This window comes from Diabrotica virgifera, chromosome 3, assembly GCF_917563875.1.
Source record: "Diabrotica virgifera virgifera chromosome 3, PGI_DIABVI_V3a".
Classification (NCBI taxonomy): domain Eukaryota; kingdom Metazoa; phylum Arthropoda; class Insecta; order Coleoptera; family Chrysomelidae; genus Diabrotica; species Diabrotica virgifera.
The window spans coordinates 30866483-30894385 of NC_065445.1; the positions used below are offsets into that span (position 1 = coordinate 30866483).

Here is a 27903-nt window from a genome sequence, read left to right on the forward strand (position 1 = left end):
GGATTTCCCTACGTTTTCAAAACGATACACCCATACAGGAAGTAATAAATGTGTTAAAATGTACCTATTATACAAATATATGTACAAACGTGTTAAAAGTAATACATGATCAATTTTTTTTGATGGTAGTAAAAATAAAAGATAAATTGCATCATCCAATTTACTTTTAAGTCAAATATTTATGTTGATATTATTTTTTTAAATCCCATTTGAAACAGTCTGGGAAATTTTTTATTGGAAGTTGAAATGGTTGGGTTAAATTGTATATTGTTGCAATACGTATATGTTAATCTTACGCCATATTATATTTAATAATAATCAATAAATATATAAATAAAATAAATATAAAATAAAATAATAAATAAATATAATAATTAATAGAATAAAATGGTTTTATTAAAAATTGTGTTTTATTTATACTGATATTGATGTTCTTTCGATAGTACTAATTTTGATCATATTGATAGCGAGTATCGAGTCGAGTGGAGTATCGCAAATTAAAGTGCATTGTAAAAGTAACATTGTTACTCATTGGATTAAAAAAAACGACAACCGGTTTTTGGAAAAACCGGTTTTTTTTGACCGGTTATAACCGTCAGGTTAAACCGTAAGCAAAAAACCGGTATAACCGAAAACCGGTGTTTTGTCAAAAACCGCCATCCCTAGTTTGCACTAAATAAATTGCTTACTTGCATAGTCAGGAATGAACTTGTAAACAAATGGCGACTGATAAATTCGACATATTTGCTTGAAACATATTTTTGATAGTTGGGTCGTTAACGACCCGTTGGGCATAAATGGGTTAATAACCCGTCTTTTATACATGAAGCAAAGCCAAGTATACAAATCTGTTTACTACTTCAAAATTCTCCACCTGGTATAAATATGTGCGGTAGATTATGATTTGCTTATCCAGTTTACCCGAATTATTTGCTTATCTAGCTTAGCCGTTAAGTGATGGTAATAATTTAAGATGGCACACATATAGGTGTACCATCTGCTCAGCCCTGTCTACGTATTTGATTTGTTTTGAACACATTTCCATAAAATTCGGTGTACTTTACCTATGACTCACTGTTTATAATAGAGATTTATTATTTGGTTAACTAGGTGGTTAGCCACTGAAAGCCATTATGTAATCTACGAAATAAGGCAGCATTGCATTCAACCCACGTTCGTGAAGTCGATTATGTATAGTTAAATAATTTTTTCTTGTACCCATAGCTTCTATCAACTCATTTTGTAGCGTTCGAGCAGCCTTTCGACGATCTCTGACGGCCCATAGTTTTAAAAGTCGATCCTCTAGCTGCAGTCGCTCTTGCACGATGCATATAAGGTTTAAGGATCATATAAGGTTGTCTTCTAATAACTCCATACATTTCATGTCTAGACAATACATGGAAAAAGAAATAACGATCACAGATGACATCGAAAAACAACAGCTAGTATGGTAGAGACACGTAAAACGAATGGAGCAAAGGAAAATCCCCAAAAAACTGTTATAATGGACCGCCATAGAAAAACGAAAACGAGGAAAACCAGCAACTTCATGGATAAAGAGCATCTCCAAGGCGATGTCGAAAAGAAATTTAGGAGAGGAAGACTGCCACAATAGAAAGGATTGGCGATTAGGAACGGAAAGGCGTAGAACGCTATAAAACCGGTTGAATATATATCGTTGGTCCCGAATAAGAATGACGTAACTGCAAAGTTTGTCAATTCCAGTGTATTGCGCAATTAGATTCTAAAATACTGTATACAGATGATACAAAAGCGAAAGAACTGCAACTATGTGCTAAGCCACTACAGAGTATTTGCGAAATACGCACCATTTTAGACCTTGTTTCAGATGAAGAATGACGCAACTCTAAATAGGGGTGAAAATGGGGGGACTAAATTAAGATAATAAAATTCGGAGCAATCGAGATGAAAATTAAAGCCATCGCTGTAAGAATAAACGGCATACTAAATATTTAAAAATAGTTTTTCTTTACAGAAAAATTTTCAGATTAAGAATGACGCAACTGTAGATAGGGTTGTAAATGGGGGGATTAAATTCGATCCAATAGGGACAAAACTAAAAGCCATCACTGTAAGAATAAACGCCATACCCCCGGACGGTTTCTCTTTATTTAATCACTATTTTAAATATTTAAACATTTTTAGATGAAGAATGACGCAACTGTAAAAAGGGTTAAAAATGGGGGGGATTAAATTAAGATAACAAAATTCGAACCAACATAGATAATAATAAAAGCCATCATTGTAAGAATACACGCCATACCTATTCTCCTGGCCTAGACGATTACTCCTCATTTGCCTATTTTAAATATTTAAAAATCGTTTTTTTGCTCTCCTTTTGAGAAATTTGGCTTTTTGCAAATCTCCTTTTGTTACGTCATTTTTATTCCGGACCGGCGATACTATGTTCATTTTATGTCTGGTCCATGCTCTATTTATTTATCTCTGTACGACTGACATTTAACATTTCTGCTGTACGGCATCTTGAATAACCTTCTTAAAAATAAGTAATTGCCCCAACAATTTGTTTTTTTAAAGTTATACTTCTTTACCGGCGATATTTATGAGGGTGAATTTTTATATGTTAAAACCTATGATCCCGGCGCATGCGCGTAATAACTTTGTTCTGATTGGATGTTCAAATGACATGTCAAAAATTATTCAATATGGCGGCTGTGGCACAGCTGTAGTTAGATTATTTTTATGGTTGTTGCGTTTTAAAATTTATGTGAAAAGAAACAACAAACAAAAGTTAATTAATAGTTATACTGCCTTTTTAAATAGTTTTCATATACCTATATTTTTGGACTTTTGGACTATTTTGGACAAGGAAAACTCATTCTAATTTGGTAAGTACTTTTTATTATAATCATATTGTAATTATACATTTAGATTAGGTTGAAATACAGTAGAGCGTCGATTATACGAACTAATTGGGGGACATGGGTGTTCGGAAAACCGATTTGTTCGGATAATCGAACTACAATATATTGATACATATTTATAGTCATACATATTTATCCACAAGTGAATAAAAGCCATATTTATATACCTACATATTTATTTATACCTTGATAATGACAACTAGCAACTAAACAAAAAAGTGCAGTCTTTGCAACAACATAATTATTTTTGGATACAATATTGAAGAAAATTGAAGATATTTTAAGCGTCAATTACTAACGCTAGCTCGGTATTCGAGTGCGGGACGCTGAAGTCGATAGTTCGAATAAGCGGTCGTTCGGTTAATCGACGTTCGGATAATCGACGCTCTACTGTACATTTATTTTCTCAAGAATGGGGATTTTAGAGAAAAATCCCAAATTAGGTCCGATTTTTATTTTTAAATTATGATTTTTTGGCGTAGATTTATTTATCTAGTAGGTATGTAGTGCTTTTATTTACATACTTAATTTGATTACCAACAAAAGTTCTACCAATCTTCATCTAATATATTGTTTTGTTGCTGTTTTGTTATATTTTTATATTTTCTTCCACAGAATTTAAACTACATAATTTAATTATATTCAAAACAACTGTCAAACAGTAAAACGTTCAGTAACCCTATTTTTCCACATGACAAATAATGTGGAATTGGACGAGTGAGTCTAGGCTTCGATTACGAATCAAAGCGCCACGAAATTCACGGGTTCGATTCCCGATGCAAGTTTTTATTTTTTTAATTTTTGGTATTGTCTTAAAAATCACATAATATGTAGTAGAAGTATAACTTCTTACGTGCGTACAAAGTACACACACATTCTTTTCTGTGTAAGTTCTACTTTTTTTATTGAATACAAGAAAAAACGAAGATAAGAAAAATGCTTTTGTCTTTCATTTAAAAAACTATATGTGTCTACTAAGTGGTCGTACATATTTAATTGTAACAATTTGTTCCCTATGCTGTGGTGTAGTTAAAAACCATATGAACCTCAGTAGCGCACTTGCGATTTCAGATATAATAAGCGTAAACGCAAAATTTGTTTGATTTATTAATATTTTGTATTTTGAAAACGATTTCCGAAGTGGAAACAGAAATGTCCAATAAACTTAATTTTAAAGTATAATTGGGGATTATTCCCAACAAAAATAGCAAATTGCAATAAGATGCCACAAAAAATAGCTTGGGAACCATACCACTATTTATACCTCAGAAGTTTTTTATTTCATTGTAAGTTTTTATAAACTATTTTATGCAGCCAAGCAGTAGGATTTTTCTTTTTATTTTTGAAGTTATACTTTAGGCGCGATTGAGATTGAGGGTGAATTTATATTGATCTGCGCGCATGCACACACCGGCAGTATGGTATTAGTCGTTATACGGGCTCTGATTGGGTGTTGAAATGGTCTGTCAATAATAAATAATTGTTCAATATGAAGGTAAACAAATGTATAATATATTAGTTTTATTGTTGTGAGGACAGAAACAAAAAAGTTTATAATTGTAGTGATTCTTAAATAGTTTTTAAAGCAACAGGTACGTAATAATTGTAAATGTATCATAGGTACCTACCTATTTGAACCTACCAAAATACATAATATGTAATACATTTATTTACATAATTTGATTACCATCAAAATTTCTATCAATATTCACGTAATATATTGTTTTCTTACTCTATGTTTTGTTGTATTTTTTCAATTCTAAATCATTTCAATTCAAAATCAAAATAATTTGATTTATGTAATTCAAAAATGTCAAAAGTTTAATCCGTTTAGTTAGTCGATCTTCGCACATAATGACACGTTGTCTCCGTGGCGAAGCGTTTAATGCGAATGAACCCCAATACAACGCCAATACCAACCGCGCTGATAAGTTGGTTCGAATCCCAATAGAAACTTTTATTTTTTTATTTTATTTTTTATACATTTTATGATTGTAAGTATATTTATTATATAATTTTATTTTCAGAAAATACGTATTTAGTTAAAAAAATTTCCGACAATTAATGTTCAGAAATCATTTGTGGCATTTTTAATGTGTTTGTGTGTGTTTTATTCTTTTATTATTTTAATTTTTGGCACTATTTTAATAAAAATATTTGAGAAGTAGTAAGTATAAATTAGTTTAATATTTAAATAAAATATAAATAAAAAGTACATTAATTTCGTTTATAATCATATAATCATATAATAGAAGTATAACTTCTTACGTGCGTACAAAGTACACACACATTCTTTTATTTTTTATTAACACTTATTTCATGGCACCCAATATTGCCTTTAAAGGAATTTTCCAATAGTATATATTTTACGGAACATTTTATTAGAACAAATTGTTCATTATAATTGAATTAATCGCTTTGTCCCAGTAATACTGTTAACTTAAAGAAAAGGCCCTTCCGTAAACGACCACATAAAATTCGTGTCGGTTTTTTTCCACGACAAAATACTTCAAAAGAAAATATACCGTAAAAGTTCTCTGGATAGATGCTAAAGGGAGAATAAAAGTAAATAAAACACAGTTATAGGTGGGCCTAAACTAATTTTATTGGCTGTTTTATTTTATTTCTGAAGGATCCGCAAGAAGTTGGCCTATCAATTTTAATGTTTGTCAGTTATTTTCTTTCTCTAGGAATCGATTCTTGAGTTTCGCAGCTACGGGGTAAAAAGTTAAATGTTTTTGTGTCGTTTCACGTGTCCATAAAGTGGATGGGTTAGTTTGTAAAATAGATAACTACTGATATAATAATATTCACTACTGCCAAAAAGATTAAAATGTCTTTATTACCATCACTTTTGGTATTCTTTAACATGCTAACTTCCACCTTCACAAACTACTTTTACTTATAGTTTAATTAAATCAATCTTCTATTTTGTTCCACATTTTTTAAAGTAGGTATGTACCTACTTAAACTTTATTAATTCCTCAAGCTTAATAGAAAGTGTAGCATCTCTAGACCTTCATAATGATTTTAAAGAACAATTTCTGGGAATTTTGCAAACCTTCTAGAATATACCAAAAATAAACGTAGATAGTTTATTGTAGGAATTGACTTTAACGCCTATCATGCCTAATTTGGAGTCACTATCATCATAATCCTGCCTTCTGTATCCAAAGTTGAAAATAGGCTTTCTCGTTTTCCAGTTTTGTCGGTCTTAATTAAAGTATTCGGCTTTAGTATTTGTAAAAATTGTTTTTGCCAAGATTGGATAATTGTTTTAGGAACATTATTACGGACAACTAACATGGATTTGTAGGCGGACGTTCTACTCTCACTAACCTCTTTTTGTATATCGATAGTATAGGTACAGCAATGGATGAGGGTTACGAGGTGCACTCTATATACACCGATTTCAGTAAGGCCTTTGACCTACTAGATCATAATGTCTTAATTACAAAGCTGAGAAACTTTGGTATCACTGGTTCTTGTTTGGACTTTGTGTTTCTAATGGATTTGAAGCCGTGTCAGGGATTGCGCAGGGTTCCCATTTGGGTCCTAAGCTTTTTCTGTTGTTGGTAAATGATATTGGTAGGAACTTTAAATCTGAATATCTGATATTTTCAGATGACTTAAAGATATTTAAATGCATTAGGTCAGAATCTGATTGTGAGGGTTTGCAGAGAGACTTGGATTCTTTAGTACATTGTTGCCATGAAAATAATCTTAGATTTAATGCTTCGAAATGCTCATATATTATTTTTTCACGTAATAAGACCACCAGTGATTTTAAATACAAGATAGGAGATGTGGATTTATCTAGGGTTCAGGTAATTAAGGATTTAGGTGTGTTACTGGATAGTAAGCTAAGTTTCGTGGACCATTATGCTGCCATTATTGCGCGTGCTAATCGGACATTAGGGTTAGTCATCAGAATGTCATATGATTTTAATAATTTGTTTGTAATTGTGAGATTGTTTTTAGTTATGTTCGTTCATTACTAGAGTACTGTTCAGTGATTTGGAGTCCAAGTTATGAGAATCACAAATATCGAATTGAATCGATTCAAAATAAATTCGTTAGATATCTGCGGTACAGATTAGGTACTAGAGGAATGCAATTGAATTCCAGTCAGATCATGCAGATGTTTCATTTGCACCGTCTAGAGGATCGCAGGCGATACTTTGACCTTAATTTCGTATTTAAGGTGTTAAATGGTATTATTGTTGCACCTAGCATTCTGGGTCGAATAGATTTTTATGTTCCAGCTAGGAATTTGAGAAGATGTCCCTTGCTATCCGCTAGATCGTGCAATACATGTCATGCAGAAAATATGCCTTTAAATAGAATTGTTTCTAGTGTAAATGAGTTTCCAAATATAGACTTTATGGGAGTCACACTAAATGCTTCTAAAAGGACTATTTCACGTGAATTATTTTAATTTGATTTTAATTTTTTGATGTCGTTAGTTTAATTGTAAGTAATTTAAGTTAACTTGTGTTCAATGTTTAATTTTGACTTTTAATTTTAATTGTAAAATGGAATTTTCCGTCAATAAATATTAATTTAATTTAATCGTCCTGCACCCTATTCCCAGCGATTCTTTTGCCGTCGTCTGTCACCGTGTAGGTGGTTTACCTCTGCTTCTTCTGTGCACTCATCGTCTCCTCACTGTAATTGTGTGAAGTTGTAACTATTTGGAGTAAGGAATAAATGTATAAACAAGAGAGGTAAGCCCACCTTCAGGACATCAAGAGCAGAATGACTAATTGACCTAAGCGTCAGTTCTATAAGGCACATCAAAGAAACATGAAACGTGAAACATCAAACGTGAAACATGAAACAAATAGATTGTAAAAAAAGTAACCGTCTCATGTGATATGCTAATCGATGAAACAAAAATAAAATTTGTATAGTCGGCAATGGATAGTGACGTAATCGTTGCTGTCGGCACCGCTCTTTAATTGCTGTTTAATATTAAAACAAGTAACTGGACTTCGTAAGTCCTAGGTTTTCACCCAAAGTAATCGAAACTAGAACTGGAAGTCGATATCTGAACGCTTCGTGTAACTTTGCGTCGATCGATATACGATTTTACTAATTTTGAGTCATTGTTACTAAACTTGTTTGTGGTAATCATTGTTTAAACCGAAATGACTTCAAAACAGGAACTAGAGATTAAAACTCAACTTTTCAATACGCTTCGATTGATGTGTTACATGTACTATTTTTGCGACTATAACGGCACTTCTGGTTAGAAATTTTTAAGCGGAAATGATATAAAAACCAAAACCAAAATTTTTTCTCATCTTTCTAAGGCACGTCGAATGATATATCGCTTATACTATTTCGGTGACTTTAGAACAGTTCATACGGTTGGAACTCTAAAACCGAAAGACCAGTGTCAAATTTTTCATCTTTAATACCATCCTTGGTTTATAAGCTTTCACTCAACACCTCATTTGTCATTCTATCTGTATTATTAATGGAGGAGTTGTATTCGTGGACGGAAAGTCAGATGAACAGACAGTCATGAAACCGGAAGTATATATTTGTTCTCTTCTTGAGAAGTAGCGTCGAGTAATATATCACGTGTACTATTCTGGTGACTTTAAAACAGTACTTCTGGTCGCATTTCTAAAACCGGAAATCCTCGGTCAAATTTCGCACATTTATTATCATCCTTGGATTATAAGCTTTTATTCGACAACTCAATTGTTATTCTACCTTGTATAGTGACGGAGGAGTTATATTCGCAGTCCGACGGACAGACAGCCTAGGTCAAATTTCTCACATTTAGTACCATCCTTGCATTATAAGCTTTCATTTGGCACCTCATTTGTCATTCTACCTGGTATATTGACGGAGGAGTTATATTCGCGGTCGGACGGACCGACGGACAGACAGCCTAGGTCAAATATCTCGCCTTTAGTACCATCCTTGGATTATAAGCTTTCATTTGACACCTCATTTGTCATTCTACCTGGTATAATGACGGAGGAGTTATATTCGCGGTCGGACAGACCGACGGAAAGACAGCCTAGATCAAATTTATCACCTTTAGTACCATCCTTGGATTATAAGCTTTCATTTGACACCTCATTTGTCATTCTACCTGGTATAATGACGGAGGAGTTATATTCGCGGTCGGACAGACCGACGGACAGACAGCCTAGGTCAAATATCTCACCTTTAGTACCATCCTTGGATTATAAGCTTTCATTTGACACCTCATTTGTTATTCTAGCTGGTATATTGACGGAGGAGTTGTGATTACGGACAGACGGACGTGGATAATTCAAAGTTTTCACATTTTTACAAAATTGGGTGAAAACAAAAACGTGAAACATAAAACGTGAAACATGAAACAACACACGAGTCCGGTTTTTTTTTTGTATATCAAGAGGTGCTTTTAATGAGACTAACTTTTGCTTAAAAGATTTCGCCCCGGAACACCCATTTTCATCCCTTTAAAGGGGGTAGTTTGTGGTTTTTGCGAAACGTAGCCCTTCCTGTATGTTATTGCAAAAAATTCCTTAATAGAAATATGAAGAGTATATTTCCAACAATTTATTCCGCCACAGCATATATCTATCAAACACCGTTTAGCGGAGGTGGCGCCCCAAAGTTGACAAGTGTTTAAAAAAGATGTTTTAAAAAAATTATTTTTCCCAAACTGTAACGGGAATCAAGAAGCAACCCAGCTGCAATTAATCACAAATAAATGTCTGATTTTTTGGTATAGGTTTCATTTAAGGGCATTGTCCATTTTTTAATTACAGAGTGTTCAATTTTAAAAAGTCCTTTTATACCATCTGAACCGCTTATGCTAGCGTAAAAAAACCTTCAGCGATTACCCATGTACAAGTGTTATTTATAAATTTGTATGATTTACCCCCTTATTTTCCCGGTAACCACCCCAAAAAAAGGAAAATGGATAAAGAAAATATGCAAAAATTAACTCTGGGCCACCGCTGTGGCTTTAGGGTGCAAAGAAAGTAAAATATGTATAGGTCATAATATTTAGCAGACAGTGTGTTCTTTTGTTTGTCATAAGTATGTTATTAATAAAATGAATGGGTAACGAAAAAAAAACAAAAACTGGAGCCCGCCAAAGCATTTCTGAGGTTTGCGGCGCCACTGTGCCGTAACGGTTCCTTATACGAAAAAAATGCATAGTACCTTATTTGTAGAGCAAATAGTGGTATTTAATTCTGTATAAGCGTTGTTTAAAAAAATATATAGGTAATAAAAAAATCGTAAAAACATGCTCGCCAAACTTATTTTCAGGGATAAGGGTAGTTTCTGCAGGGATGTTGCAATAACCAAAATATATATTTATAAAAAACCCTACTGATGGAGTTGGATTTTTCCCTACCCCCTTTAAAGGAATTAAAATGGGTGTTCCGGGGCAAATCTTTTCAGAAAATGTTAGTCTCATAATAAGCACCACTTGATATACCAGAAAAAAAGTAAAACCGGACTTGTGTCGAGTTTGCGAAGTTTAACCTCTGTTGGCTACACTAATATATTAATCAAAGAAACAAAAATAAAATTTGTATAGTAAATAATGATGATGACGAGGTCGTTGCTGTTGTGGAAACTCTTTTATTACTGTCCAAAAATCATAACCATAGTATATAATATTTGGTTGCAAACGAATTAAATAATCATCTTGATAAATTTCAATAATTTTATAGAATGGGTATTCAAATATTAACATTGTTTTATTGTTGGTCCTGGTTTAAAAAAACGATATTTTCTTGTTATTGTCTATTCGAGCACCACTCCAGGTTTTAATTGTACAACTCTTCGTTCTGCTCCACCACAGAAACCAATGCAATATTAAATCCTTGGTTGGCATTTATTTTACGCATATAATTAATTATTCAAAACAATGAAACTGATATCGAAAAATAGGGCACGTCCTATTTCATGAAACACGTTTCAAGAAGATAAAAATGTTTCATGGGCATGAATCACACTCGTTTCATAGATATGCGGAAGTCTATCTGTTTAGCAGTGTTTTATTTCTATGAAATGTGTTTCACGTTTCATGTTTCTTTGGTGTGCGCGTTCAGAAGATAAAAATGTTTCACACGCATGAATCACAGTCGTTTCATTGGTATGCGGATTTCTATTTGCTTAGCATTGTTTTATTTTCATGAAACGTGTTTCACGTTTTATGTTTCATATTTTACGTTTCATGTTTCTTTGATGTGAAAGATATGGGACATATCCTAATGACAACTTAGTCAAACTGGAAAGCTCTTATCAGGACCATAAGTTAATCAATTAGGAATCCTATAGAAGGGAGCTTATAAGAAGGGTACGGAATTATCTCACGAGGCCAACAAATGTTAAGATTGAGCTGGCAGTAGACTGGTTGCAGCATGCAAAAGGAATATCATATCAGGAAAACTGTGTGTAGATTACTGCGCGTAAACGCAATGAATGAGAGAAACGCGTGATTTAGACACTAGATAGATACTAGAAAAAGAGAAAAAACACGGAATACAAGAAGGACAGCTAAAGTATCTTTGCACATCGTAGAGTCAGACGCTTGTTTGTATAAGAACGCATTAATTGGACCAACGGAGTAATTGGATGTTTACTGACGACTCCAGTTTATTTTTTTTAAATAATGTTGATGGACGTGTTAGAGACTGGAGAAGGCCAGACTAGTGCTTTTTGCATTCCACAATTCAAGAAATCCAGTATATTCGCGGAGGTACAATTAATATGGTTTGCGGTGGGATAACTTTAAATGGCCGCTCTGACCTAGAAGTTATTCCGCGAGGGGTTCATGAACCACATGTCCCATTTTCTGAAAATATGGATCCAGAATGTATCCTTCAGCAAGATAATGCGAGACCGTAAGTAGCCAGGTACGTACGACAGTGCAACATTATTTGATTACCTACAGTATTCAGGTTATGAAATTGCCCGCAAGGAGTCCAGATTTAAATCACCAAGGAAGTTCGCGTGGAAGAATGGAAAGAAATAGATTAAGAAACTATTCGACGTATTATCAAAAGCATAATATATTATTGATCGCATATTATTGATAGGCCTTTAAAATGTTACATTTTTTAGGCCATACCTTGCATTTGTTAGAGGAGTCAATTCTATTTTTTTAATGTGTAAGGGGATCAGTAGAAGCTTAAGTTTAAGTTTTTGAGGTCGCCACCCTTGTCCCCCGGCCGCCATCTTGGAAATGGGGTGCAAAGGGGTTCCGCGCTATATCTCGTAAACTACAAACCCTCCGGAAAATCTAATTAAACATAAAATGTAGCAAATTAAATTTTCTACAATATCGTTTCTATTACTTTTTATCGTGAAGTGACCAGCAAAAAAGATATAAACAAAAATAAGTACAAATTTTTTAACAATTTTCCTTTTGGAGGTTATAACTTTTTTTCAGTTAATTTTAAAATAAAATAACAGTATACCAATTTGGTAGAGGGTTTTTCAGTGAACAATTTCCACTATCAGGTTGTTTAATTCTATTTATTTATATAGGTTTTACAGCGCCCCAAACTTGACCAGATGCTCGAATGCTCATAGGAATACAATAAAAACAAAACGTTAGGCTTACTTTTCTATCTATATATATTTCGTATTCATACAATTTATTATGATTTAACATTTTTATGCTATTATTAATCTATTTTTGACCTTTCTCCCCACTATAAAACTTATAACCCTAAGCATATATAGAAAAGGGCCAAGAAGTGGTTTGAGGACAAATTCGCCCGTCCAGAAGAAGAATGACGCAACCGCAAAATGCAAAATTCTTAAGAAGAGCGAAAAAACGATTTTTGATATAAAAGTCATAAAGTATGATCAAAATTAGCCATCCACCACACCGTGACCAGGATCTCGAGGTATAAGCATTTTTTGGGGTGTGCCGCTTGTCTATGAAGTAACATAACTTTTTTCCTATTGTATATTTTGACTTAAAATTTTCCAAAAAACTTCTCCATGAATCATATTTTATTGTTGTTGGTTAAAATTATAAATTAAACAGTTTGTCACTCAACTTTTTTAAGTAAACATGAAACAAACGGAATATGATGACAAAATGTTTAAAAATTAACAACTCCTTTTATAATGTGTTTAAAGATTTTGGACAAATTTCATTGTTATCTACATACTTCAACAATAACACAGTAAAATTTTCAAAAGGAAATATTTCCAACGACCAAAGATACAGCGAGGTAAATTTGAAAAATCTTCAAAATTGATTTTTGGCATTTTTGTATAAAATTTGATTTTTGAACATGTTCCACCAACTTTAGATAAAAATAAACTTCATATTCGGGTTCAGCGACCTCAAAAACATAAAAAATTACCAAAATTAGTCATTTCTCTTAAATTTGATTTTCGTGGTCGGCATAACGTAATTTTAATTAAAGTATGGTTTTTATTGTATTCCTATGAGAATTACAGAATCTGGTGAAGTTTGGAGCGCTGTAAAACCTAGATAATAAATAAAATTAAACAACTTTATAGTGAAAATTGTTTATTGAAAAATCCTCTACAAAATCGCTATGATGTTATTTTATTGTGAAATGAACGGAAAAAAAGTTATAACCTCCAAAAGGAAACTTCTTACAAAATTGTCTCTTGTTTTTGTTTATAACTTTTTTGTTGGTCACTTGACGATAAAAAGTAATAGATGTAAAATTGTAGAAAATTTAATTTGCTACATTTTATGTGTAATTAAATTTTCTGTAGGGTTGCTAGTTTACGAGATACAGCGCGAAAGCCCTGTGCACCTCTTTTTCCAATATGGCGGCCGGGGGACAAGGGTGGCGACCCCAAAAACTTGAACTTAAGCTTCTACTGAACCCCCTACACATTAAAAAAATAAAATTGACTCCTCTAAGAAATGCAAGGTAAATGTAACATTTCAATGGACTATGATGATATTATTGAAAGCATGCCTGAACGTTGTACAGGAGGTCGGCGAGTTACAGGAGCCCATACACGCTATTAATTTTGTTTTAAAATAATTATTAGCAACACTGGTATTAAAAAAAGCAGAAACAGAATCCAATCGGTCAGAACATCACCATCGATGACTTTAACTTTAAGCACGTTAGAGAATTTAAGTATCTTGGAACAATGATAACTGAAGACAATAACGGATCACAAGGAATAAACAATTGGATACAAGCCGGAAACAGATATCTTTATGCCCTTCAAAACCTTATAAAAACAACTAACAAGACGCACAAAGATACGAGTATATAAAACAATAATCGTTGTGATATATACGGAAGGGAAACATGGACGATAACAAAGGCAAACGAAGAGAGACTACGTGTTTGGAAAAGAAAAGTCCTAAGGAAGATCTTTGGGCCTCTGCATGATGAAGCAGCAGGACAATATACGATAAGAACTAACAAAGAGCTTAAAGAACTTTAACCAGTCGCCAACATAATAAAAGAAATAAAAGATGAAGTTATTTTTCAATCCTAATAGCAAAATTAATAACATTAAAAATATTACTAAAAGATTTTTAAATTGAAAACTTATTGGTAAATTTCCCTGGTAACACCTCCAAGGCTTCTACAATTTTCAAGCCAAATGGATGCTGCAGTGAAGACAAAGGGAAGGAATTCTACACTATGCAATTCACATCCCCCGTCTGCAGCTCGGTAAAGTTCCAACGGAAAATGCACCTGGTTACTCTACGGAGTAATACGACTATAAAATAAAAATGTATACCATTTTTATTCAGTTGCAATGCGAAGGCAAAACAATCTTACTTTTCAATTAGAATACGGAGCGCAGTCCAGTCCTCTGAATCGCGATTTTCGGCTCTTATTGGAGCCTCATCGGAAAGAACGTAGGCACTGTTCTTTATGCCCCAATTGGCTAGCGTCGAGAGGTTTTCCCACCTAATACCTTCACTTCGGTTGCAATGGGTGGGAAAACCTCTCGACGCTAGCCAATTGGGGCATAAAGAACAGTGCCTACGTTCTTTCCGATGAGGCTCCAATAAGAGCCGAAAATCGCGATTCAGAGGACTGGACTGCGCTCCGTATTCTAATTGAAAAGTAAGATTGTTTTGCCTTCGCATTGCAACTGAATAAAAATGGTATACATTTTTATTTTAAAAGAAATAAAATTCAAAAGACTTCAATGGGCATAACACCTCAGAACACATTCTGACCAAAGAACAGTAAAGCTGGTATGAGAAGAAGTCCCAACTGAAAGAACCACGCGTACACCCTGGACGAAATAAGGGTGGCGAGATAATATAGCAGTAGACCTAAAAGGGGCGTGAAGAATTGGATAGAAGTTGCTCAAGGTATTAAAGAGTGGAGGCATGTTGTCGAGTCGGCTAAAACCCAGGAAGGGTTTTAACGCCACGGAGAAATAAGTAAATGATATCAAAAAAATAAATAGAATTTTTCACATTTATTATTTTTATTTTTTTTTCCACAATAAAATTTACAGTTCATTAAAAAACTTTGCTATGTTGATGTCGAAAAGCTATAATCATAAAAAGAATTAGTTCAAAACTACGAACTTCTTAAGTGGCTCCATTTTCGTTTTTTTGAATTTATACTTCTTTACCGGCGATAGAGGGTAAATTTTTATATGGGAAAACCTAGCGACCGGGCGCATGCGCATTATAACTTTGTTCTGATTGGATGTTCAAATGACATGTCAAAAATTATTCAATATGGTGGCTGTGGCACAGCTGTAGTTAGATTATTTATGGTTGTTGCGTTTTAAAATTTGTGTGAAAAGAAACAACAAACAAAAGTTAGTTAATAGTTATACTGCCTTTTTAAATAGTTTTCATATACCTATATTTTTGGACTTTTGGACTATTTTGGACAAGGAAAACTCATTTTAATTTGGTAAGTACCTAGTTTTTATTATAATCATATTGTAATTATACATTTGGATTAGGTTGAAATACATACATTTATTTTCTCAAGAATGCGGATTTTAGAGAGAAATCCCAAATTAGGTTCGATTTTTATTTTTAAATTATGATTTTTTGGCGTAGATTTATTTATCTAGTAGGTATGTAATGCTTTGATTTACATACTTAATTTGATTACCAACAAAAGTTCTACCAATCTTCATCTAATATATTGTTTTCTTACTGTTTTGTCATATTTTTATATTTTCTTCCACAAAATTTAAACTACATAATTTTCAAAACAATTGTCAAACAGTACACCGTTCACTTACCGTATTTTTCCACATGATAAATAATGTGCGATTGGTCGAGTGAGTCTACGCTTCGATTACGAGTCAAAGCGGCACGAAATTCAAGGGTTCAATTCCCGATGCAAGTTTTATTTTTTTATTTTTTTATGCATATTATGATTGTAAGTATATTTGTTATATAATTTTTTTTTTTCAGCAAATGCGTATTTAAAATTTTTGCCAACAATTATTATCGTCCAGAAATCATTTTTTCTTTGTGGCATTTTTCAATGTGTTTGTGTGCGTTTTATTCTTTTATTTTTTTAAATTTTTGGTATAGTCCTAAAAATCACATAATATGTAGTAGAACTATAACTTCTTACGTGCGTACAAAGTACACACACATTCTTGTTTTTCAGTGTATTTCCTGTATGTAAATTAAATTATTGTGTCTTAATGTGAAGTGTGTAACTGTAGTATTACACAGTAACTTGCTATTATTATTATTGATCTATTGATCAATTGTAAATTAATCCTAATCAAGTAAATTACAGGCGGTAACATCACCGCATAATGCGGTGGAGAGATTTACTCTACAAACACTTCAAGCTCAAGAGAATATAACGTATTATCTAATATCTATCAATCGAAGTAGATCTAGAAGGCAAACAACTGGCTATACTATGCATGGACCAGAAATCAACAACTCAAAATTAATTTAGAGTTAAGGACAAACTATGAACCGGTATCAGTTGATTAGCTACTGGAACAATAATTGGTTTACTAAATAGGGGTATTATTTGAAACTTACATTAAAAAAAATGATTTTTCGAGCGTTAAAAAAGTTGAATTGTACTTGTTAAAAAAGTTGAAGTTTTCATCGTATGCAGAATATAAACCTGAATTCAACAAAATAACAGCACATTTGATTTAAAAAAAAAAACGCTGAATCATAATTTAAAATTAACATTGCCATTAGCTCCTTGCATTAAGTTGATGATTTTTTGATCTAAAACAATCTGAAAAGAAATTCTGTACAGTATGTAATAACTCGTTTAGGTATACTCGCTTCAGCAAATGTCAGTGCCGCGGTTCTTCATTTTTAAAATTATGATTCAGTGTTTTTTTGAAAATCAAAGTTGCTGTTGCTTTGCTGAGATAAGGTTTATATTCTGCATACGTGAAAACGTGAGATGTCTTGAGCGGCTCTAGCAGAACTTGTTATGGTTGTTCTTCAGTTTTCTTAAGGCGCTTTATTAGAAAAGGCGGATCTAAACATGTTTCTTGGGGAGGAGGGGACTGCTAATGAAACACCAACTAAAAGATATAGATAATAACTTGTGTGCAATTTAAAGTTCTTTTAATTTTCTTAACTGTCGAGATTATTGGGCTGAATTTAATTCAGTCTGTCTAAAGTTTAAGTTTCATGTCAGTTAATATATTTTTTGTGTTTCAACAATTTTTTCTGTAATTCTGGGTCGTGACACAGGAGGAATTCCCCTATTCCCCTTGTAGAGCTGCCGTTGTTCAGTAGTTTCCTAGAGATAAGGCGGAACTGCAGCTATGCTGCTATTGTATAAGTGTAAAGCATTCATGAAAACATGTCATAATAATTCTTATGTTGCTCTAGCAGCATATTTTATATCGCATAGAGCCGCCATTGTTCAGTAGTTTTCTAAAGATAAGACGGAACTGCGGCTATGCCGCTATTGTATAAGTGTAAAGCATTCATGAACCATTCTCGGTCCCATGAACTTTTTTAATCTATACTGAGAACTATCGCTGACCGAACTTTCGTTAAATTTGACCGGGCCACTTTTCCATAAGGCAAGGCACACCAAAGAAACGTGAAACGAAAAACATGAAACAGGTAACGTGAAACATGTTTCATGAAAATAAAACACTGCTAAACAAATCTCAAAGTCCGCCTACCAATAAAACGAGTGTGATTCATGCTCATGACACATTTTTATTTTCGGAGAGTTTCATAAATGGCCGGACGTATATTTGTTTAGCAGTGTATTATTTCCATGAAACGTAATTTACGTTTCATGTTTCTTTGATGTGCGGCCTGCCTAAGAAATGTTGCGGGGTCCTTTGTAGAGAGATTTATTCACAGTACAGTATACCAGATTTAACTGAGACCCTCAAGGTCATTTGTACAGCATAAATGAACGTATGTCTCCTCTTCTCCTCAGGGTTGCAGATAAATTGGTTTTACTATACATGACCCTCAAAAGAACACTTGACAATAAAAATAATTTCATAATAAACAACTCTAGCTATTAAACATCTGGATGCATTCGCTTATCTGGGTACAGAAATCAATTAGAAGAATTCCGTAAGTAGCGATATTAATGCACGTAATTCCAGTGGGAATCATACATGCCTACTATGCTAATAAAAGATTGATGACATCGAAATTATTAGACAAAAGAACTAAAATGGCTATCTACAGCACATTGATTATACCCGTAGTAACATATGGTTGTGAAACTCGTTAAGACAATGGTAGCAAATAGAATAAGTAATTATTATTAAGCACAGCACAGGACAGAAATGCATTGAGAAGACTGAGGGAGACCTATATCCAGCAGTGGATAGATCCGGGTTGAATGATGATTTGATAGCCATTAAAATTTCATAAATATGTAGCGTAGTTAATTTGGATGCAAACAGCACAAACCAGGAATACATGGAAAAGACTGAGGGAGACCTATATCCAGCAGTGGATAGATGATGATAATGATGATGATGATGATGATGATGATAATGATGATGATGATGATGATGATGATGATGATATAGAGTACATGGGATCCTGTATATAACTCCTCCTCTGATATTTGTTGGGTGAGTAGTTTAGTAACTATCAGTGCCGTTCTCAATCCCAAATAAAGGAGGAGGGTTTGTATTAGGAAGGGCATTCGGCAGTAAAACCATGGTAGGAAGGAATATGGAAAAAGGTTATGGTAGGGCGTTCCCCGTAAGCGACGCGCAGTTGCAGCTTCGCTTGAACCCTGTGAAAACTGAGCTAGGGATACCTACCTCTTAGAGATCGGAGGGGGCTAGTCCTTGAGATTGCAACACTCGGCGTCGAAAATATGACAAGTAAAGGAAGAGATCTCGCCGATTTTTCACAGAGCAGAAGGATTGGTGTACTTTGTGTGTAAGAAACTCGTTGGAAAGATAATAAATCGAGAGATCGTGAAGATGGATGCAAGGATAGGAGTGCGGACAGCATGGCAGAAATGAAGTAAGTATTATTTTGAACAATCACTGGACGGAACATCTTGTAAAGTTTACTAGAAGAAGTGCCAATAGGACAATGAGAGTCCAACTTAACGCAGGCAATGCCACCGTGAACATCAATGTATATGTTCCTAGGCACCACAGCTAGAATGTAGAGAACAGCAAAAGGAAGAATTTTGGAATACCCTTGATTGCGAGAAGGTCAACTGAATGCGGTATATTGTTACCAACGTTGCCAATAACCCTCACGTTTATGGCACCTTTTTTGATCCTCATCAGTGCATTAACTCTTGACTTAATTGGAGTATTATCCAGCTGCTTCTTTCTGGCCCTTTCTTCTTCTTAAAGTGCCCTATCAACTCCCCTTCACGTTAGCGATTAACATGGCGAACTGTCTCTGTCTCGAACTATTTTAACTCTGGTCTTTAAAGGACTCTAGTCCTTTAAAGAAGTCTAAAGAGTTCCGACACCAGATTGTCTAGGGCAGCTTCATTTAGTTTATACTAGTCTCCCGTTTTATACCACTGTGGCTTTGGAAGTACAGCAGGGTAGTCTGCCATATCTAGGGCCTACGGCATACAAGGAAGGTAACAGGGCCAGTGCTACGCTTCAACCGCCTATTATTTCCCCTGGTTTTACCCAAGGTACTCATTTTATTTAGGCTGAGTCGACCTGGGGCCTATAAACATTTTAAAAATATCTAGTTATTCTTGCCGGCGGTAGGATTTGAACTCCGGACCACCGGCATGCGAGCCAAGCACACTACCACTTCGCTACGCCGGATTTTCGTATATAGTTTCCCTGCTTAAAACGTCCATTGCTAAATTGTTATTCTTGATATACTTGCGTACCTTCTTACTTATTTTGTGTACACTTTCTGTAAATAATGTGCTCATTTTGGGTAGGGCGGGCTATCCCATGCCTAGATTTTGTGTCACATTGGAATTACGTACTAAAAATCGAATATCTATAACAAGAAATCGAACTTGACAATCTTGACAATATTTAGCGCGCCTATGAGTATAATAATTATTGTTATCAAAATGTTTTGCCTTCCTTTTTGATAGCATAGTGTCACTGCCACTGTCGTACTACTGACGCACTGTTGGAAGGTCGCAGAATTTTCGAAAAAAAAATATTGATGACGCGCTGATGACGTAGCCTCTTAATATAAATTCGAAAAAGGAATATCTTTAATATTTTATGCATAAAATATCACGCTAGAGAATAAAGTTTACCCAAGCCCATACATATTTTAAGGGTATTAATAACTAACTACACATTAACTCACTTTCTTAGATATTAAAACAACTTTAGTATCTATCAGTTCTCTATTACCAAGAAACTATATTATTTTGCATGAAAAGTTTCGCAATTTCGTCTTTGTTTAGAATACTGACTCATTATCTCCCAAACTTAAGCTCTTTCAATTTTCAAATAACGGCTCAATATAAAAGGAGGACAAAGTTCTACTAAAGAAGTGAAGTGAAACTAAGTAACGTATTTTTCCTGCTCACTTTTCTACATCGTGTTGGATGAGAAAAACATCTGGGACCTCTTTAGAGAATACCGTTTAACCTTTTTAGGACGATAGGTTAGAAGCACTCGGGGCTAAGGCGTATTGAAGGATCCGGAATAAATATGAATTGATTTGCGTCCTGAAATTATCCACCAGCGGAGTAAATTTTCCAAGCAAAAAAATACGAATGAAGGGAAAGTTTTCTAACGGTTTCTTGTTTGGATTAAATTCTCAGCAGGTGAAACTGAGGATATATATATATATATATATATATATATATATATATATATATATATATATATATATATATATATATATATATATATATATATATATATATATATATATATATAATAGTGCGGCAGATTCGTGCAATATATTATAAGAATTGCATATTTAATGATACAAGCGTATAATTTGGTCCACATATACTGCGCAAATAAAGGTTCAAATTTAGATATGAGGCCATCTCAGATTTTGCCTTTTACAAAAATGGCGGTCATTCAAAATGGGCTACTATACATATATGACTAATAGCACGATATCTTTTGAATGAAAAGTCCAATTTCAACCAAATTTGGTACGTAGGTTCGTTTTGTGATTTACCAGATCGATGCCATAAACTGGAAGAATCGTTTTACCAGAAGTTTTGTTTTTCCTGGTTTTTATGTAAAACTATTTTATGTTATGTAAATAATTTGTTTCCAATTTTTTCACCCTGTATATATTAATTTTTCAAAATGGTAATACCACTATTGAAAAGAGCGTAAGAATAAGTTTTAGGAAATATTTTGAACTTTGTAGTTATGTTAATTATAATTACCATTTAATAAATGCATAGCGTATCTTCACATGTACCTATATGTGGCAGATGCGTGCAAATATTATAAGAATTATTGTACATTTAATGGTAGAGTCATATAATTTGGACAACATATACTACACATACAAAAGTTCAAATTTAGATATGAGGCCATCTCAGATTTTGCCTTTTACAAAAATGGCGAGCATTCAAAATGGCGGGTATACATATGTGACTAATAGCACGATAACTTTTGAACGAAAAGTCCGATTTTAGCCAAATTTGATATCAAGTTTCTTCTTTTGATGAATAAGATCGAGGTCTTAAACCGGAAGAATCGGTTTACCAGAAGTTGTGTTTTTACTGTTTTTTATGTAAAAATATGTTGTTGTTTTTTTCAATTCTTTCACCCTGTATATATTAATTTTTCAAAAAGGTAATACCGCCATTGAAAATAGTGTAAAAATATTTTTTAGGAAAGATTTTGAACTTTTTAATTATGTTAATTACCATTTAATAAATGCATAACGTATCTTCACATGTACCTATGTGCGGTAGATTCATTTTGAATGCCTGCCATTTTTGTAAAAGACGAAATCTGAGATAGCCTCATATCTAAATTTGAATCTTTGTATGTGTAGTGTGTGTGGTCCAAAATATATGCTTTTACCATTAAATGTACAATAATTCTTATATTATTTGCACGAATGCGCCGCACATAGGTTCATAGGTACATGTTAAGATACGTTATGCATTTATTAATTGGTAATTAATATAACTAAAGAGTTCAAAATATGTCCTATAAAATATTTTTACGCTCTTTTCAACGTCGGTATTAACTTTTTGAAAAATTAATATATTTACAGGGTGAAAGAATTGGTAAAAAAACAACCTGTTTTTACATAAAAATCAGGAAAAACACAACTTCTGGTAAATCGATTCTTCCGGTTCAAGACCTTGGTCTAACACATCAAAATAAGAATCTATATAACAAATTTGGTTGAAATCGGACTTTTCGTTCAAAATTTATCGTGCTATAAGTCACATATGTATAGTCGCCATTTTGCATGCCCGCCATTGTAACAGGTAAAATCTGATATGGCCTTATATATATCTAAATTTGAACCTTGATGTGTATAGTATATTATGTGGTCCAAATTATATGCTTCTACCATTAAATGCACAATAATTCTTATAATGTTTGCACGAATTTGCCACACATAGGTACTTGTGATGATAAGGTACGCATTTATTAAATGATAATTAACATAACTAAAAAGTTCAAAATATTTTCTACAAAATATTTTTACGCTCTTTTCAATTGCGGTATTACCTTTTTGAAAATTGATATATACAGAGGGAAAAAATTGAAAAAAAAAACATATTTTTACATAAACAACCAGTAAAAACACAACTTTTGGTAAACCGATTCTTCCGGTTCACCATATCCCTCTTGTAAATCAAAAAGAAAACATATATACCAAATTTGGTTGAAATCGGACTTTTCGTTCAAAAGTTATGGTACTATTAAACACATAAGTATAGCCGCCATTTTGAACGCCCGCCATTTTTGTAAAAGACAAAATCTGAAATGGCCTCATATCTAAATTTGAACCTTTATATGTGTAGTATATGTGGTGCAAAGTATATGCTTTTATCATTAAATGTGCAATTGTTTCACATATCGGCCGCACTATAACAAGTTCGTAACCACGCCTAATAAATTGAAACATAAAATTGAATAGTTTAGATGCCAAATTCACATTCTCCACGATTCTCAACTTTCGGAGAAATGAGAAAAACTGTTTACAATTGAAGGCCATGGTATAATTCTTTAATTTTTTTTGTGTAATAACTTTGCTGTAATAGAAACTGTTTGCCTAAACTTTATGGGTGTATTTAATAAATATTGTTTTGTAAATTTAATTTAAAATTCAGACAATGTGAGTTTTGTCCCAAAATGTAGTTAACTGTGAGTCTTGCACCAAAATCTCATGGATTATGTTAGTTATGATGCAAAATATTTGAACTAACCTACTAATATTTTAGACTACTAACAACTAACCTTGCTAATTTAGATTTGTTTCGTTTGTACTTCTCAGGACTTTTTTCTTTTTCCTTGTTTGACCAGTCGAGGGCTCTACTAGTTCATCCATTATGCACCAATAATTTAGTTTATTAACTAGTAATAAAAGTCGTATTATTTAAATCACAATCATAAAATCGTTAATCAACCTTAACAAGCACATATAAATGCAACAAGTCAGGAGAGGTTCAAAAATCCGTGGACAAAACATCACCAGATAGACGGAGAGCTAGAGCCGAAAAATCGTCGTCATAAGTAATATGGAGTTTTTCCTGTGAAATGTGTCCATTGTATATTGACAATTATGACCCCTTTCAGGCTGATACCTCAGTGGATACAGGAAGTAGCAATAAGGGATGAAAGGGGAAAGTTAGTGCAATCATTAAAGTTTTCACCTCCTATTTTGTTAAACCTCCATCGATTTGCAAGAAAATTGGTGACTAGTTAGAGCATACCTCAAGAAATTAAACTGATTTGGTGCCAACTTGCACTTTTACCCTGGTGGTGAATACCACCCCTTCCCGCGGGTGAAAACAGTTTTATTAAAAATAACCCCACCAATCGATAGAGGGACAAATTTTAAGTAAAATTTGTTAGATCAATGTTATTAAAATAAATCAATACTTTTTGAGTTATTAAAGATTAAATATTTGTGTATTTAAGAGCATATGCTTGATTACGGATGAAAAAAATTATGAGATTTATTATCAATTATGTTAATAATTATTGTTATATTAATTGATTATAGTCTCAGAATTGTAATCAATTATGTTTTTAGCAACCCAACCAAAGTTGACATTGACAGTTTTGACAGTAATTAAGTATTTGATAGTAATCATTGTTGATTAGCGTTCGAACAATCGGCCCTAAGAGTGACGACAATCACGTAATGCGCCCTACTTACTCTGATTGGTCGAATGGGAGAATGTTAATTTTGGTGCAAATCATGTGTTGGCTAATGTGACTTATGTTTCACAACTTCATTTTCAGTATGGTTTTTCGATATTAAAATGTGAGTTTTGCCTCAAAATATTATCACGGTTCGATTCGCCTTGAAAAGACGAATTCATTGATATACATAACTGGAAATATGAAAATTTGGAGAATGTGAAATTTGCATCTACACAGTTCAAATAATATAACGGAGAAAAACTATAATTGTTAAACCTGTACCAGCGATTATTAGATTTTAGGTCAGTACAAAATTTAATTACAGACGTATAATTATATTATGTCCGTACCAGGTTAATCTATGTAATCTGTTATAATATAGAGATTAAGAAAACAATGGAAATTAATTCACATATTTTGTAAGTTCATTCACATAATATGTGAGTTCATTCCCATTGTTTTCTTAATCTCTACATTATAATATAGTATATATCTTCTTGTTGCTCCGCAGCTTCTCCTTAGGAATTCCATCTCTGTTGCTCTTATTTTGCTTTTGGTTTTCTTATTTATTGTCCAATTTTCACACCCATAAGAGAGAACGACAAGTTATATATTTATATATTCTATGAAAAGACATAAATACACCTTAAATTTATAACAATAAGATAGATTGAAAATAAACAAAATGTCGAATAATAGTATATTGTACAACAAGTGAGAAAAAAGACATATTTCTCACGAGCGCAGAAGTTTGTTGGCACAAGCTGAGGCACGAGGCGAGGGCCGCAAATCAAGCGAGGGAGAAATATGTCACTTTCTCATGTGTTGTACAGAGTACTTTTTCTATGGATGCGGTTTTGTCAAGAGGTCAAACTTCAAAATTAAATAATTTAGGTGCTTTTAGGTATATTATATATAATTCACCTTTATTGAATTATGAAACACCACCTTAATTTTTTCGCATAAAAAGAGATATTGTAGATATAAATATCGATAAATTAAATATCAATACACTATACTGCTGAGAATAGGCATTCAAAAGGATTATGGTCTTAAGATACACTTATAAGTCGCCTGGGGAGAAATTAAAATTTCGTTATCAACTACATACAGGGTGTTTCATTGGGAAAGTAACATACGTTAATTGGAGAAAGAGGACACTTAGGCGGTCTCAAAAATACCATACTTAATGGGTCTTACTCCATTAATAACAAAGATACTGAGTGTTTTATCTATTTTGCCATTTTTTTAATTGGTTCATAACTTTTTAACCACACTGTATATTTATTTTATATTTGGCATGCAAATATCATTTAAGGTGTACAATAAATTATATTATTTACAATTGTAAAAAATCCTGGTCCGGATTAAAAAAAATTGGAAAAATATTCCAACCCAAAAACAACACCCTCTACAAAAATTTTTTTTAAAATGGATTTTTCAGTTGAAAAGAGGATGAAAAACTAAATTTAATGGTATACTTTGAATTTTTGGCAAAATTATTTTTCTGGTCAAATTTTGAATTTAAATTCTGAAATTATGTGGATTTTGAGAGCTCTAAGTAGAAAAAATTGAAATACAGCTTACAACTTGTCAACCGCACTGTATATTCATTTTATATTTAACACGCGGATATTCTTTTAGGTGTCCAATCAATTAATTTATTTACAAATAAAAAAATCCAGGTCCGGGTTAAAAAATATTGTATAAATATTCCGACCAAAAAAAACACCCTGTATATTAAATTTTTTAAAATGGATTTTGAATTTGAAAAGAGGCTGAAAAACTAAATTTAATGGTATACTTTGAATTTTCGGCAAAATAATTTTTCTGGTAAAATTTTGAATTTGAATTCTGAAATTATGTGAATTGCGAAGCTCAAAGTAAAAAAAAATTAAAATATGATTTAATTTTAATTAATACCAATTTAACCTAAATTTGTAAAATATTAACATTTTGACACATAATCATAATTTTTGATGGTGGTAATTTTGAATAAGTACTTTAGTTTTGAATAGCTGCACATTTTCTCTGTTTTGTTATAACTTTAGATACTTTGTTGATTAAAGTGATGTATTCTTTATTGACTCTTTATTATTTATTCAATATTTAAAGATGAATATTCGCCATAAACTATTTGTCACAGATAATAAAAAAACACTGAAATGTTTTAACATTTTACAAATTTAGATTAAATAATGGTATTAATTAAAATTAAGTCGCATTTTAATTTTTTCTACTTAGAGCTCTCGCAATTGACATAATTTCAGAATTCAAATTTAAAATATTATCAGAAAAATAATTTTGCCGAAAATTCAAAGTATACGACTAAATTTAGTTTTTCATCCTCTTTTCAAATGCAAAATCCATTTTAAGAAATTTAATTGTTATGTGTCAAAATGTAATATACAGGGTGTTTTTTTGGGTCGGAACATTTTTACAATATTTTTTAAGCCAGACCTGGATTTTTTATAATTGTAAATAAAATAATTGATTGGACACCTAAAAGAATATTCGCGTGTTAAATATAAAATAAATATTCAGTGCGGTTAACAAGTTGTAAGTTGTATTTAATTTTTTTTCTACTTAGAGCTCTCGCAATTCACATACATATAATTTCAGAATTCAAATTCAAAATTTGACCAGAAAAATCATTTTGCCGAAAATTCAAAGTTTACCACTAAATTTAGTTTTTCATCCTCTTTTCAACAAAAAAATCCATTTTAACAAAATTTAATATACAGGGTGTTTTTTGGGGTCGGAAAATTTTTACAATATTTTTTAATCCTGACCTGGATTTTTTATAATTGTAAATAAAATAATTAATTGGACACCTAAAAGAATATTCGCGTGTTAAATATAAAATAAATATACAGTGCGGTTAACAAGTTGTAAGTTGTATTTCATTTTTTTTTCTACTTAGAGCTCTCGCAATTCACATAATTTCAGAATTCAAATTCAAAATTTGACCAGAAAAATCATTTTGCCGAAAATTCAAAGTATACCACTATATTTAGTTTTTCATCCTCTTTTTAACTAAAAAGTCTATTTTAAAAAAATTTAATGTACAGGGTGTTGTTTTTGGGTCGGCATATTTTTCCAATATTTTTTAATCCGGGCCTGGATTTTTTAGATTTGTAAATAAATTAATTTATTACCTTAAAGGATATTTGCGTGCCAAATATAAAATAAATATACGGTGTGGTTAAAAAGTTATGAACCAAATAAAAAAATGGCAAAATAGATAAAACACCCAGTATCTTTGTTATTA

General features: G+C 32.6%; 2 protein-coding genes across 2 annotated transcripts in view; one reads left to right on the forward strand and one right to left on the reverse strand.

Annotated features, from left to right (window-relative positions):
- LOC114324246 (glutathione hydrolase 1 proenzyme-like) overlaps nucleotides 1-23909 on the reverse strand; it is a 189562-nt gene extending 165653 nt beyond the window's left edge. The window contains exon 1 of the mRNA XM_028272041.2: nucleotides 23721-23909. The gene's annotated coding sequence lies outside the window, so the exon portion shown is untranslated. The remainder of the gene's footprint in view (nucleotides 1-23720) is intronic.
- Nucleotides 1-27903, forward strand: part of LOC114324245 (dipeptidase 1) — a 996635-nt gene that overhangs the window by 395307 nt on the left and 573425 nt on the right. The window lies entirely within an intron of this gene.